This window comes from Schistocerca gregaria, chromosome 10 (genome assembly GCF_023897955.1).
Source record: "Schistocerca gregaria isolate iqSchGreg1 chromosome 10, iqSchGreg1.2, whole genome shotgun sequence".
Lineage (NCBI taxonomy): Eukaryota > Metazoa > Arthropoda > Insecta > Orthoptera > Acrididae > Schistocerca > Schistocerca gregaria.
Window position 1 is genome coordinate 195,484,475 of NC_064929.1, and position 14,326 is coordinate 195,498,800.

General features: G+C 38.9%; 1 protein-coding gene across 2 annotated transcripts in view; it reads left to right on the forward strand.

Moving 5' to 3' along the window:
* Nucleotides 1-757: 757 nt before the first annotated feature.
* The window catches only part of LOC126293517 (cell surface glycoprotein 1-like), a 113,960-nt gene continuing 100,391 nt past the window's right edge, over nt 758-14,326 (forward strand). The window contains exons 1-4 of one of the 2 annotated variants that reach the window (XM_049986768.1): nt 758-1,539; nt 8,565-8,664; nt 8,751-8,878; nt 13,912-14,053. The gene's annotated coding sequence lies outside the window, so the exon portion shown is untranslated. The remainder of the gene's footprint in view (nt 1,540-8,564; nt 8,665-8,750; nt 8,879-13,911; nt 14,054-14,326) is intronic. The other variant, XM_049986769.1, reaches the window with a different exon arrangement.

Consider the following 14,326-nt stretch of genomic DNA (forward strand, 5'->3'; position numbering starts at 1 on the left):
AATTCATAGTTATCGGTTTCAGTATTTGTTACATTATATGAATTTTCGTTACGTGTGTATTGCGTTTATTTCTTTTTAATTGACTGTGTTTTATTATACTACGAATTCACGTGGCGCTTTAGTGTAATGGAATTTAAATGTACTCTGTGCTTTTCTTACTCGAAAAAATTACGACAGTAATTTATTTTGAAACTGTATACCGGTATTTCTCTTTTCTACATCTACATTTATTCTCTGCAAACCACTACGAGGTGCATTGCAGAGGGGAACTTTCCATTTTTCCAGTTATTAGGGTTTCTTCCAGTTCCATTCACGCATGGAGCGCGGGAAGAATGATTGTTCGCGGGAAGAATGATTGTTTGAATGTCTCTGTGCGTGCAGTAATTGCTGTAAGCTTATAGTCACGATCAGTATATGAGCGATGCGTATGGAGTTGTAGTAAATTCCTCAAGTCATCATTTTGTTTTTTTCTTATTTGTTCCCGTTATTTTCAATTCGGTTGGATATAAGTCGACGATAATTAAATACCGCGGAATTGTGTTTGTAATATTATCGTATGCCACATTAATCTGTTTACATATAACATCCGCTGCTTTCAAAGATTGCCTCTGTGTAGCGTGCTTGCCGTTCGTAAGACGTCATTGCTTACAGCCGATGAGTGAAATTGAACTCTATAATTTATCCCGAAAATTTATTGTCTTCTACTTGATCTTCTAATGACAGTTTTATATAAAGCAACGTGAAAACACATTGCCCACAGTGACCATGGAAGAATCGGAGAAGTTAGATTTCTTTATTTCATTGCACCACCGCTTGTATGTTATACGTAGGCCGTAGAGTATTGATTTTCTTCTTAACCTCTTCCCACGTAGTGTGTGACTCGGAAACATGGAAAAAACGCTACCATTTTGGTAACTGTCAGTGGTTTCTTGTTTTTATCCGTGATCGTAGTTCCCGTAGTTGTGGAAACTCACGATACGGCGAGAGCAATTTTTCACTGAACGTACGCGGCGAAACATCGGCACGAACATTGTGTGCCATCTTGTCAAACTTTCCTCAAACAAAATTTCTCACAAACACGACCTATGCTTGACAAACACGTCAAACAGTATCGTAGACGGTCAAATGTTTGGCAAGCACAGTAAAGTTTGACAAATTGTTTGATCGTCTCCGGCGGCCTTAAGAAATCTTTTAGGTACAGTGCTTTTCCTAAACGAAGCCGTATCTGTCAATCAAGTAGGGGACAAGGATTTTACTATGAGTAACATGAAGGTTACGAGGCGCTGGATTTGATCAAATAAATAGGAAGAAAGGCGACATTTGACAAATGTTTCCTATTACACTACGTCAAATATATTGGACAAATCAATTTTGTCAAAGAAATTTGACAGCGTAAAGCCGGTCTTAGTCAAGACGGCAAGGCCGTCAAAAGTGTGAAGTGTAACAATTGTTTGTACCATTTATTGTTGTTCTGTGGTGTGCAACGTATGTATGAGAGCAGCTGCTGCAGTGAAAGCAATTAACACAGTACTTAATTCGGTAAGAATGTACCCAATGTGATTGTTTTGAGCGTATTCGTGTTTTGTATATCGGTTTGTATCGCAAACTTAGGTCCAAAACTGACGGAAAATTTATACTTGTTTTCCGTGCTGGTCGTATCTGAATCGTGCTTGTATCGTGACATCGTGAATTACAAACATAACCTGTGTGTTGTAGAAACTTTTGGTGACAATATCCTCTTTCAAAACAAACAGTCCCCAAATTTTGTTAATTATTTAAGCGTAAACGGTATATTTATGACAGTGTGGGACCCTTGCAAACGTATATTTTCGCAAGTACGTGTGCTAGGCTCAACCTATTTCGTGGCAAATCGGCGTTTCTGATCTACACTGTGAATATCTAATATATCGTGTCACATTAATCTTCTCTTTTAACAGGAGTGTTTATTGTTTGCATTTATCGTAAATTATCGCCCTTACGAAAATTGTTAGTAACTATCACCAAAAAAAAAGTTTCAGAGAAACGGTAAATTTTACACGAAGTTCCTCTTTTGTCGCAATAGATATCTCGTCTCGGCTGTAAATCGTTAGGTATAGTGCTAACAGGCTATTTGTAATACCTATCGCATATCAAACCCATAAATTAAAAAAAGTAAACAAGCGTAGTTCAAAATTATATAACTACTGCTCTGCTAAATAGGGCCTATCCTAGCAATAAAACCCGTAAATTGAAATGGGACAACAAGCTCCAATTAAAATTATTTAATTACTGCTCAGTGAAAAAAATATCGCACTAGGCACAGTGTTTTCAACTGTGTTTGCTCTTCTCGGTCACGAGGTGGGTTACTTTGTGTACGTAAAAACAGCTAGATATAACACCGACTACTGTCAAGCGACTGAAAGCTACTACGAATGGGTGTGTCGTAAGAGCTACCGACGGTCATGTACCAGAGATACCGTGAAGTTTTTATATGTGTTTGTGTCGCACATCTAGGCACTAAAGCACAACGAACCCAGAGGAAAAGGCGTGTCTGGGATAGATCTTTACTGCGCTGCATTACAGAAAGTGCATATTTGCACAGTAAGCAGCTACAAATACGAAATCTATAAAATAAGGCTAGACAGTTCCGGAAACTGTGAAGTCGTGCTGTGCGATATGCTTTTTTTCTTACAGAATCTGAACACAGGACACGTGATCTAGTTAGCCAGTTACAGCAAGCACAGAACACGATAAGAAACCTAGGGAAAAGTCACGAAGTTCATGCATATCCATCTCCATCATGGATAAATACATTTAGACATGATTTTAAATGTGTTTGTGTCGGTCAGCAGCAGCATGACTATTTCGTCACTCGTGCGCTCACACAAATTAATATACGTACAGTATTGAAGCAAGTAGAGCAATGGCTTCAAACATATGTAAATTAAAGTTGTCACGTGCAATGGGGCATTACGCGGAATCAGCAGTGACGAGTAAAAATGTGTAACGACCGGGATCTCCTGCTTACTAGGCAGGTGCGTTCACCACTGCAGCATCCGGGACACACCGCTGTCGCGCGGATTTCCTTGGCACGGCTAATGGCCGATCTACATTCCCACAGAGTGCCACCTATCCGCAGTCCCTGCCCATTTTACTTTCGTGCGCTACCCTGATTCCCACTGGAGGTCGGGAGTACTTGTGCATTCGCTCTGAAGAAAATGCCTAGCAGCCCCTCATCTACGATACTTCTGAATTAGACAAAAGCTTGATAGTGACCTCCCTCGTGCGTTTGAGCCAGGACGACAAAAATTAAAAAAAAAAATCTTCCACTGGCCATTAAAATCCCTACACCACGAAGATGACGTGCTACAGACGCGAAATTTAACCAACAGAAGAAGATGGTGTGATATGCAAATGATTAGCTTTTCAGAGCATTCACACAAGGTTGGCACCGGTAGCAACACTTACAACGTGCTGACATGAACAAAGTTTCCAGCCGATTTCTCATACACAAACAGCAGTTGAATGGCAGTGCCTCGTGAAATGTTGTCGTGATGCCTCGTGTAAGGAGGAGAAATGCGTACCATCATGCTTCCGACTTTGATAGAGGTCGGATTGTAGCCTATCGCAATTGCGCTTTATCGTATCGCAACATTGCTGCTCGCGTTGGTCGAGATCCAATAACTGTTAGCAGAATATGGAATCGGTGGGTTCAGGAGGGTAATATGGAATGCCTTGCTGGATCCCAATGGTCTCATATCAGTCGAGATGACAAGCATCGTATCCTCATGGCTGTAACAGATCGTGCATCCACGTCTTGATCCCTGAGTCAACAGATGGGGACATTTGCAAGACAACAACCATCTGCATGAACAGTTCGAAGACGTTTGCAACAGCATGGACTATCAGCTCAGAGACTGTGGCTGTGGTTACCATTGACACTGCATCACAGACAGGAGCGCCTATGATGGTCTACTCAATGACGAACCTGGGTGCACGAATGGCAAAACGTCATTTCTTCGGATGAATCCAGGTTCTGTTTACAGCATCATGATGGTCACATCCGTGTTTGGCAACATTGAGGTGAACGCACATTGGAAGTGTGTATTCGTCATCGCCATACTGGCGTATCACCCGGCATGATGGTAGTGGGTGCCATTTGTTACACGTCATGGTCACCTCTTGTTCGCATTGACAGCACTTTGAACAGTCGGCGTTACATTTCAGATGTGTTACGACCCGTGGCTCTACCCTTCATTCGATCCCTGCAAAACCCTACATTTCAGCAGGATAATGCACGACCGCATGTTGCAGGTCATGTATGGACCTTTCTTGATACAGAAAATGTTCGACTGCTACCCTGGCTAGCACAATATCCAGATCTCTCACCAATTGAAAACGTCTGGTCAATGGTGGCCGAGCAACTGGTTCGTCACACTACGTCAGTCACTACTCTTGATGAACTGTGGTATTGTGTTGAAGCTGCACGGGCAGCTGTACCTGTACACACCACCCAAGCTATGTTTGACTCAATGCCCAGGCGTATTGAGGCCGTTATTATGGCCAGAGGTGGTTGTTCTGGGTACTGATTTCTCAGGATCTATGCACCCAATGTCCGCAGCTCGTGGTTGTGCGGTAGCGTTCTCGCTTCCCACGCCCGGGTTTCCGGGTTCGCTTCCCGGCGGGGTCAGGGATTTTCTCTGCCTCATGATGACTGGGTAGGTTTAAGTAGTTGTAAGTTGTAGGGGACTGATGACCATAGATGTTTAGTCCCATAGTGCTCAGAGCCATTTGAACCATTTATGCATCCAAATTGCGTGAAAATGTAATCACATGTCAGTTCTAGTATAATATATTTGTCCAATGAATACCCATTATATCATCTGCAATTCTTCTTGGTATAGCAATTTTAATGGTCAGTAGTGTATGTTCATTTCATAGCGCACATCGTTCTGATGAGTTTGATATATAAAACATGTATGTTCGAGGAAATGTCAAACATGTTATTTGATCTTAAGTGTGCCCAAGTGAAGCGCCACGCCTCTTCACCCAGCATTCTTCTGTTGCATTGCACTGTATTTCGGTCTTTGGAATTATCTGGAAGCCACTGAACCTATTCAAGACAATGGAAATTAAAATGTCTTGTGGTGCCTCGAATGCTCCCAGTCAGTCGGTTTGATGTCCTACCTGCTTAAAAAAGACTTAAAAATAATACTGGGTGAGATTATTTGTAACCAGGAGAATAAGAAATCTTCAGAAAATCTGCACTCTTTAATGCCTATTAGCTAGTAACTTTTTCTTTTGTGTGACAGATCCCAACATTTTTTTCCTCTCTAACCTTGCTACAGCTTTATGCAATGTGCTTTCCTTTTTGCAAAAGGATCTAGTACCTCATCAAAGTTCATCAAATGTTTTCCTATATGGAAAATCAAAGTGTTGTTATCCGATATTGAAAATCTGTTCTAATAGTACCCAAGACTAGTGTGGTTTTTTGATTTTATTATGTCTATTTTCTCACTGTCTGCAAAATAAAAGGAAATAGGCCTTTCCAATATTACAGCAATTGTAACACATGCCAAATAAGCAAAATTGCTTTGGCACAGATGGTCATTTTTATGTACCTCATCTACATAAATAACACGACAGAAAGAATTAACAAAGTATCAATATCAGATGCCATATAGGCCTACTATAAGCAAAAAATTTTATGCTAAAAAATAGTTTTACATTTCATTCATACAGTCCAGTGTCTCAAGCATGAGATCTAAAAGTAGTAGTATGAAATTATTATGTAAGTTCATATACACTGAAGAGCCAGTGAAACTAGTACACCTGCCTAATATCATATAGGTCCCCCATGAACATGCAGAAGTGCTGGATTACAATGTGGCACAGACTTGAGTAATGTCTGAAGTAATGCTGGAGGGAACTGACACCATGAATTCTGAAGAGTACGGCATGGGTGAAGGTCTCTTCAGAACAGCATGTTGCAAGGCATACCAGATGTGCTCAATATTCGCGTCTGGGTAGTTTGGTGGTAAGCGGAAATGTTTCAATTGTCTTGCAGATATTGGCAGGTTTTTGTCCTTGAGATACGTGGTTAGGCAGGACGGTAAGAAAACATCTTAAATTGCTGCAAGGGAAGCAGTGACATTCCTATTCTGGTCTACAAGAGCTATTTGGCGTTTTTTTTTTTTTTTTTTTTTTAATGTATCACAATTCTTGAGGGTATGGTACGGCTTTGACATAACAACAGGGCTTAATCCTAGAATGTTAAGGGGGAGGGGAATGTTATATTATTACTAAACCATTGTAAATTTTACTACTTCATATTTATTCAAAAGAAGTCATAATTTATAGTTTATGCATTAGTTAATTACAATTATAAGACCTGCAGTGTACGTCACATACAAAATAAGTACAACCTATCGTATTTTGCATCCTATACTGACTGATTTTTGCTTTCAAAGATAGAACGTGCCTCAGAAAGAACTTATTAGTTGGTGTCAGTACTCCGGAGATGGGAACTTGCCCTTCAATATATTCTCTCCTCCCGTTACCCACCAGGCCTCAACCTCCGCTAATTTCAAGTTGCCGCCCCTCGTACCTCACCTGTCATTCAACAACATTTTTGCCTCTGTACATCTTCCTCGACTGACATCTCTGCCCAACCTCTTTGCATTTGCATATGTCTGCGTGTGTCTGTATATGTGCGGATGGATATGTGTGTGTGTATGAGTGTATACCTGTCCGTTTTCCCCCCTAAGGTAAGTCTTTCCACTCCCGGGATTGGAATGACTCCTTACCCTCTCCCTTAAAACCCACATCCTTTCGTCTTTCCCTCTCCTTCCCTCTTTCCTGATGAAACAAACTTGGGTTGCGAAAGCTTGAAATTTGTGTGTGTGTGTTTGTGTTTTTTATTGTCTCCTATCAACACACTAACGCTTTCTTTTGGTAAGTTACAGCATCTTTTTTTTTAGTTGTATTAGATGGATAATCATTTACATATACATATACACTGATCAGCCAGAACAGTACGACCACTGACCTACTATCGATATAAACCCATCCAGGTGATAGCAGCGATACCTCACGAGGAATGACTACTAGTCATACACACGCACGGCACACGTAGTATCAGTGAGGGTGCTGTCCGTGTTTACAATGGGAAAGGCACATGATATATTCAGTTTGATTGAGGGCAGATTGTGATGGTCCAGAACAGGGGTTGCCAACAAAATTTTCTCGAGGACCCCCTCATCGAGCATGATTCCTAACTTGTCATATCACAGTATCAAGTACATAGAAAAGCCAAATTAAGTGTTTTTTTATACATTTTCTATTTTGTTTTCTATTTTTGGTACTTTGAAAAAACATTGACATATTTATTATTGAAAAAATATTGAGGTTACAACTGCTCATCAGGAAGCGGCGAAAACAAAAAATCTGTTATCATAGGAAATATATTTTTTATTCTAATAGCACCTTGCGAACCCGTCTGGCATAGCTCGCGGACCCCTGGGGGCCTGCGGCTCACCTGTTGGGAACCACTGGTCCAGAGATTTCAGAAACTGCACTACTTGTCGGGTGTTCGTGGAGTGCTGTGGTGAGTGTCTTCCACATGTGGCAAAACCAAGTGAAACCACGTTCAGATGCTATGGTGTTGGGTGGTCACTCCACATTACAGGAAGACTGGTAAAACGGAACAGACAGGGAACTGTGGTGGAGCTAACATCAGACTTTATTCTGGGCAGAGTACAAGTATGCCTGAACGCTCAGTGCACCAAACACTTTAACGGTGGGCTTCTGCAGCTGATGACTTGTGAATGTGCTGATGTTAACACGACAACATCAGCAACTACGACTGAAATGGGCCTGTGACCACTGGCACCGGACTTTGGTGCTGTGGCAGAGCATTGTACGGTCTGATGAATCCTGATACCTTCTTCGTCATGCTGTTGGGGGGGGGGGGGGGGTTCAAATCCATTGTCCTCTTGGGAATCAGCTCCTGGACACCTGTGCAGTGGGACAGAGACAAGCTCATCCGTGTGTCCAGTGGAGCTAAGGCACACACGGTAGCCGAGGACCACGTACACCCCTTCATGACGGTGATGTTTGCCAGTGGCAGTGTCGGTTTTCGACAAGATAATGTGCCGTGTCACAAGGACAGGACTGTGGTGAAGTCGTTAGAGGAACACAGTGGCAAGTTCCAGTTGATGTGCTGGCCTCCCAACTTGGCAGATCTGAACCCGATCAAACACATCTAGGATGTGATTGAACATGGAATCGTAGCTTATCGGATCCTTCCTCGGAGTATACGGGAATTAGGTGACTTTTGTATAAAGCTGTGGTGCCATCTCCCTCCAGTGACATACCAAAGCCTCATTGCTTTCCTGCGAAAGGTGAACATACTGGCTATTAGGTAGGTGGTCATAGTGTTCTGGCTGATCGGTGTATGAGAAACAATGGCAGACCAAAGATTGAGCCTTTGCATAGCCCACCCGTGATCCCTCACCGTCAGAATAATCTCCCTCGATTACACTGGTTGAATTACTAAGTGTAACTATCTGCATTCTTTTGCTTAGGTATGACATTCATTATCTACTGGTTGGCTATACCATAAATACCACAAAAATCTTCGTTCATCAAGGAGAATATTGTGATTCAGACAGTCAAATGCCTTAGGTAGGTCACAGTAGATACCAGCCACTGCTGTTTTGTTATTTAATGCTTGTAAAATTGGTGACTGAATGTGTAAATGGCATTTTCAGTACAGCAACTCCTCTGAAATTGAAACTGTGGTTTACTGAGGATATTACTGTTACTCAGATGAGATACTGTTCTGGAATACAATACCTTCTCAAAAGTTTTGGAAAATGCCATCTGAGTGAAACAGATTGTAAGTTATTACCATCTCTCCTACCACCTTTCTTATATAGTAGCTTAGCAATGGCATATTTTAATCCCTCTGGAAAAATGCCTTGAGTTAGTGATGTATTACATATTTAAGATAGACTGGACTTATATGGGAACAAATTTCTAGAACTGTATTGGAAACAATATCAAATCCAGTTGAGCTTTACATTTTGAGAAAATATGCAATTTTCTTAATTTCAGAGGGAGATGTTGGTGATACATTCCTATAATTGAAATTTTCTTAATTTCAGAGGGAGATGTTAGTGATACATTCCTATGATTAAACGTTGTGAAAGTTGTTTTTGCTCTTGAACTGTTTGTCTCTGTATTTTCTATAGTATTTAAGAAATGATTATCAAACACATTTGCCACCTGAGACTTATCATTTATAGCCCTTCTGTTTAAATCAGTGGTAATGTTATCCTGTTCTTTTGCATCTTGTTGCCTCTCTCACATCACTACATTCCATATACACAGACAGCTTTAAGTTCATTGTTTCAATTACTGATTTTTTACTAATGTATATGTTCATTGATTTTTTAATAAATGTTCTTAGTAATTTTGAGTAGTTTTTCTAGTGTGCAATAACTGTGGACTCTCTGCTTGTTCTTGCCAACATATACATTTCCCTTTTTCTTTCATAAGATACTTTAACCCCTCTAGTAATCCATGGTTTTTGCATAGCTGTTTAATGTTCTTTCTGATTAGCTTATGCAGAAAGCTATTTGCAAAGAATGATAAGAATTTATTCATTATAAATTTCATCCAAGGTCATTTCTAATAAGTGGTTCTTAAATATATTTGTCGTGGAGTCAGTAAATATTCCAACAGATTCCCACTGAAGAGTATCAGTACTATAAGGCACTATCTTATTTATTCCAATTGACTTTTCATCATGGTCAGATAGACTTTTATTACTGAGTATACAATTATTTTCTTGCTTTGGGCTTCGTCAGATCAAACATTATCAATCGGGACCCTACTATTTGTATCCACCCATACTGGAGAGTATTAAAATCCTAGTAGTCAACTCCCAAAGTAATTACAGCAAAGTGCCAGAGTATGAATCACTCCTAAAAAGCAGTGATGCTCATGTAATACTAGGTACAGAAAGCTGATTAAAACCTGAAGTTGACAGCAGTGAGATTTTTGGAGAAAATTTAAGTGTTTATCGAAAGTATAGTCTGCAAGGGAGACTGCTTATGAAACACTAGTGCGATACATCCTAAAAAACCGTTGAACTATGAGTGGGGCCTATACCAAATAGAAGTAACAAGGTATACTGAATGTTTACAGAGAAGGGCAACTTGACTTGTCACAGTTTTATTTGATCCGCTGGAGAGTGTCACAGATATGCTGAAAGAATTGAGCTAAGACCCTTGAAGATAAACATAAATTATCCTAAGAAAGCATACTTACAAAATTTCAAGAATGGATTTTAAGTGATGACTTTAGCAGTATACTGCAACCCCTTTCTTATCACTCTTGTAAGAACTGTGCAGACGAGATTAGATTAATTGCAGCACATGCATGCACATTTAAAGAGTCATTCTTCCTACACTCCATATGTGAATGGAATGGGAAAAGCCATAATAACTGATACAGTGGGACATACCCTCTGTCATGGACTTCAAAGAGGTTTGCAGAGTATAGATATAAAGGACACAAATTGTGACTGTGTGAATCATTGTCATTTGTGGTGGCAAGTTATAATTTCACACAAAAAGAATGGTTCAGTTTCATTTATAGAGTTTTCTTCACATGAGTATTACAGCGTCTCTCTAAATTTTGTTTACTTGTGTTCACTGTTATAGTTGCAAAAATTACTGTACCAAAGATGTAACCAGTGGACTACTATAACATTGCTGCATGGAATATCTGTAAATGGAAAATAGCTGTTGCAAACAGAAATTTTGACTTACCGGGTGGTGTTTGTGAAAATTGATGGCGTGTTTAAACACATATTAATGCTAATGAAGCGAAGCAACTCAGATACGTCATTTGCATATCTCATACGCCTGGAATAACAATGTAAGTTGATTAGACTTTGCTCAGTGATATTCTTCTTAGCTGCCAAAATTCTAAATTTGATTGTACTGTCAATTTGGCAGTTCGTTGGCTTAATAGCAAGAAACAAAATGAGTCAGTGTTTCTGAATCCCAGAAAGTGATTACATCTTAACTTGCAGATAATATGCTTATGCGTCACATGCATCACAGTACAGTATTTCAAAATTAAATCGAAACTCTTGATTTAACAATTTTATGTCCATGCAGTGTGAACAAGAATAATTTATCACTAATGAAGTATAAATGGAGCTTATTAAACACTGTCAGAAATATTGCACATATAACAGAACAGATCTCTATCCATAAATTCATAGAACTGCCATTACAACTGAAAATAGTAGCTTACTGTGCTTTATGCAATCACAGTACAAGACACAGTGATTTACATGTACTCTCTGTTATCTTATCCAAGCTTTAGAATGGTTTTATGTACCCTGCTTATTCCACACACTCCTGTCTAACATAAAGCAGGAAGTATGAAAGCGCTACAGTTCAAAAGAAAATTAAAAATGTACCCTGTTAGCCACTCTTTCTATAAGTTATATGAATATTTGTATTCAGGGATTGAAAATTCCTGCTTACAATAAGTCAAAGGCCAGTGTTCACTGTACAGCTGCTTGGCAAGTTCAGTAAGCCCTTCTCAGTAGCAGAAACCTGATTCAGGAATAGCCACCCGCATTCTGTTAGAGAACTGAATTACATCTCCACTTCAGAAGACAGTGAATGACATATGTACTAAATCAACAGTAAGGATTATCATGGTCACTGTGTGCACTCATTACCCTGTAAATTCCTCTTTCCAACCAGATCTTCCTCATTTCCCAGTATTCTTAGCTGATACAGTCTCCGTAATTTGCTCTCTCCACAACTTGCTACATCAGAAAACATATGTTTTCTACACCTATAAATTCTTGTTATATCTGCCACTATCATTGTTGTCATTATTATTATTATTATTATTATTATTATTATTATTAGTCAACTATTACCGTTATTAATGGCAGCAGCTGCAGCAGCGCAGGTACTTCTAGCATTAACTTTATTAGCTCAAAGTCAGTATTATTTACTCACACAGCCACTTCAGACACTCAAATCATTTTAATGCTATTTTTCATAATAAAATAGCTATTTCTTAGATAACTAATATGTAAAAACCGTACTGTGTGTGTGCAACACTGGTTCGTTGTAAGAGAGAGCCTGATGGTCCTAATCAAATCAGGTTAAACAAGTAAATAAATAAATAAAATAATCTAGGGACTCAGTATTTGGAGATGTGGGTAATTTTTATTTAAAAATTGCGATTGCAGTCAGGTTATTACTAACCCATCTAAAGCAGACAAAAAGCAGGTATCTATTATAACCAGGGAGTCAGTAGCTTTCTTTTTAATTCACTTGATTAAATTTAATCATTTTGTGGTTGAAGCTCATTCCTTGGCTGTATTTGCTTCCTACTACGTTATAAGGAAATGTGGTCCTCCCTTGAGCAGAAATTCTGAATTTTTCTTGTTTTACTACCAAACATGTTTAGGATAAGTTTCTTGACCTTCAGTGGGTTTAATAGTAGCGTTTAAAAGCCTTTTGGTGTTTTGAAGCAGACTACAATTCTTGCCTTCCAGCGTGCCTTTTTTTGGTAGATCTCTCGTTTTTGTGCTTCTACAGGGTGTGGAACTTCCCCTAACACACAGTTTCATGTTTGTGTAATGTTTATTTCTTTTATTTTGTAATAATAAGGTAACAAAGAATATTTCTCCAAAACATATATGGCTTATAAAACAAGAAAAATGGTGTTTGCTGAAGTCAGAACCATATTTCCCATTTACTGATTAAATTTTACTTTCATAAACATGAGCAGCATTAATCGGTACAGTGATATTTTATTGTTTATATAATATACACATATTCTATTGATTTGCCTGCTGAAGTATGTCTTCACTAATTTCACAGTGATGAAGGCTTTTGTTCTTGATTGGATCTACGGAATATGAGGAGTGAATGGCACAATGATTTTCCTGCTTTATAAACTCACTATGTTGTTAGTCACATTTGGCCTCATACTTCCCTCTTTTTCAATTCCGTTCCTCATTACTACCTCCTGTGTTTCATAAGTTGCCTGCCATTTTTTCTGCATTGATTTCCTTCCTCATTGCTGTTAATATCCATTGCTAAGTCTCTAATTTTAAGACACTTAGTACTATCTTGCAGAAATTTTATTATCTTTTTCTGTAAAAAAAAAATAATTCTGTAACTTTGAAGTACTTTTCACATAAATATGCAGGTTTGGGTGATGGCTCTAACCTGAGAAAAGTGTTAATTATTTTCAGCTTTACATCAAAATTTCAGATTCATGAGTCAGGGATGAATATTGCTTAGTGATGTACTCGAAATTCAGTGACACTCGTGAATAGTATTCATTATTTTTAGTGTCCTCACTTTTTGTGATTCTAACACTCTCAGGTGACCTATTTAATGTTAAAGATGCAACTCAATTGGGAAAGACATTAGTATTCCATCAATATTTCTAATATTAAAAGCATCCAGTTCTCAGATCATCATAAATTGCCAATGCCCAGCATTGTTGCAATAATTATCCACTAAATACAATGTCATGCAGGTGGATGCCCTTGAAACCATTATGTCATAATCTTTTCGACATGACCTATTCCCCCACATCATCATACTTCGTATTGGATGCAATGCTAAGTTTCAGAGATGTGTAGTGTGCAATGTTCCCCTTTAAATGTGTGTGTGTTCAGATTGGAGTTTGTTCTCTTCTTAGCTCTGAACATCTGCACTCATAATTTAATTATCTTCTAGTGTGATTATATGGACTTCTTCAGCTCTCCATTGTGGATTATTTCTGTAAATGAATATGACACATTACATTTGTAATCAACTGCATATATTCTGTCATCACGTGCAATAACTTCTTGTATTTCAAACATTTCAGAAGTAATAGAAGTGGCAGAACTCAGTATGTCATCCTCGAAGGCGAGTGTTCATCAGAGACAAGGGTTTCATCAGAAGCGCCCCTCCGAAGTATGATAGGACTGCTGTTGTTCTCTGAATACATAAATGATTTGGCAGACGGGGTGAGCAGCATTCTGCAGTTATTTGCTAATAATGGTGTGGTGTACAATAAGGTTTCAGAGTTGAGTGATTGTAGCAAGATACAAGATGATGTAGACAAAAAGTCTGGTTGATGTGATGAATGGCATCTAGCTTTAATTGTGGAAAAATGTAAGTTAATGCGGATGAGTAGGAAGAAGGAGGAAGATACAAAATGACTTAGACAAAAATTCTCGTTGGTGTGATGAATGACAGCTAGCTGTAAACGTGGGAAAATGTGAGTTAATGCGGACGAG